General features: G+C 33.9%; 1 pseudogene; it reads right to left on the bottom strand.

Annotated features, from left to right (window-relative positions):
• Positions 1 to 1,059: 1,059 nt before the first annotated feature.
• Positions 1,060 to 1,159, bottom strand: LOC122099668 (annotated as a pseudogene).
• Between the last annotated feature and the right edge of the window lie 884 nt (positions 1,160 to 2,043).

Here is a 2,043-nt window from a genome sequence, read left to right as displayed (position 1 = left end):
TTACAAATGGGGCAATGGCATTCTTTCTGAGGGAGACATAAAATTCCATTCCATAGAATTCTATTTTCTTAATCCATTCATCTACTTAGGGGCATCAAACAAGACCATACTAAAGCTACCAGAACAACTATGTTTATCGCAGCATTATTTAGCATAGCTAAGATATCCGTTACGTTTCTTAAACATCAAAATGCCGGTCCATTCTTTGTGTCCATACAAAATATTTTCACAATCCAAATAACAGCAATATCTTATTGTAAAAATTCCGTGGAATTTTTCCAATTGAATTGCCTGACTTTGATGTCAAAATGTATTTGAGTTGTTTGTGTACATCTATAATGATTTCTGCAGAGTTTGTGATTTTTTAATCAGAAATAATTTGATCCTATCTGTTGAAATGAGTGGTACAGAAGCTAAAGATATTTCTGGTTCTTGACTGAAAAAAAGAATATTTTAAAATATTCTATATTCTGTGTTTGCATAATATCCATAATCTATTTAATTCTTTCCTAGATATACTTTGAATTCAACATTGTTTTATAATATGTTATTTATTAATAAATGTGTCCTTTCAGATTGCATTTCGTATAGAAAATTTAAGATTATATTTTCTAGGTTCTTTTTTTTTTTTTGGTCCAGTCATGGGCCTGAACTCTGGGCCTCTGAACTCTGAAAGCTGACCCTCAGCTCTTCAGCTCAAGGCTAGCGCTTTACCACTTGAGCCACAGAGCTACTTCTGACTTTTTTCTTTTTGCGTATGTGGTGCTGAGATATCGAACCCAGGGCCTCAAGCATGCAAGACAAGCGCTCTACCACTGAGCCACCTTCCCAGCCCCTTTTTCTAGGTTCTTATAGTAGGTTGTTTCTTAGGGATAAAATGATAATGTTAACTAATTTCAAAAGTTTTGTGAAGTTCTATGTAAAGGCCTTTCTAAGGTGAAGATTTAATACACTGATATCAAACTAACGTTTAATTCTAACACTTGCATATATTGTTACACTTGTAATTTTGTAATTAACCTTTTAATAACTGTTTTTCATTTCTGCAACTGAACAATGGAAAATATGGAATACTTCACAAATTTTCATATTATCCTTGTGCAAGTGTTATGTTAATCTCTGTATTGTTGTAATTTGGGTATACGTGCTGCTGAAGCATGTAGTATCCTCTAAATTTAAGTAGTTAATGATGCAATCTTTATACAGGCTTATATCCTTGGGTGCCTATTTGTAGCAAGGAAACCTTATTGTTCCTAACAATACTATTGATCTTATTTCCCTAAAATAATGTGTATAGTGGAAAAAAAATTACATTGTTCGGTCGATTGCTCACATTTGCGTTTTTTTGTCAATGACAATTTTAAGGCTTTTTCATTTTAGATTTGATCATACTTTGAAGCACTTATAGCTAGGTCCTAAGGTGATGGCTTTTTCAAGTTCTTATTTATGTAACTGAGTTAGCTTTGTGGAGCTAATAGATTCAACGTAAGCCTTGCTTAAGAGCTACTTCTAAACTTCTTCAGCTTAAATTTTCCAAATGAGGTCTTACTGGCACAAATTTCTACCTGACCCTTTATCCTTCTTCTATGTAGGAACAGACCAACCAGAATATCCTACCCTGACAGCATAGATTGTCTTACTGGAACAAAACTAATCTTAGTTACAAGGGATCATAGAGAGATGAACAGTTCAGCAGAACTGTTCAGACTAGAAGGTATTTTATCAAAATTTAAGTGTCTATTATACCTACCATTTCAAAAGTAACTAACGCCAAGGTGAAAAAAATTCGTCATATGCATGATTTCCTAATGTCTGGACTGTCTACCTTCCAACCAGGCAGGAACTTACACTACTGCCTTTCTATCACCAAATATTTCCATAGCTCCAGGAGAAGTCCATGTTTCTCCTCATTATTAAGCCTTAAATTGGTAATGTTTAATCACAGTGTTTCCTCTTGCCTCCAGGCTGTAAATCTACAAATGCTAAAGATTTAGGTCTAACTCTACCTATCACTGAGGTACAGATAATGCAATAATACTTTAA

This window comes from Dipodomys spectabilis, unplaced genomic scaffold (genome assembly GCF_019054845.1).
Source record: "Dipodomys spectabilis isolate Male_0828 unplaced genomic scaffold, ASM1905484v1 ptg000527l, whole genome shotgun sequence".
Lineage (NCBI taxonomy): Eukaryota > Metazoa > Chordata > Mammalia > Rodentia > Heteromyidae > Dipodomys > Dipodomys spectabilis.
Note: the sequence above shows the minus strand (reverse complement) of the source record. Positions and strands in the feature narration are given on the sequence as shown.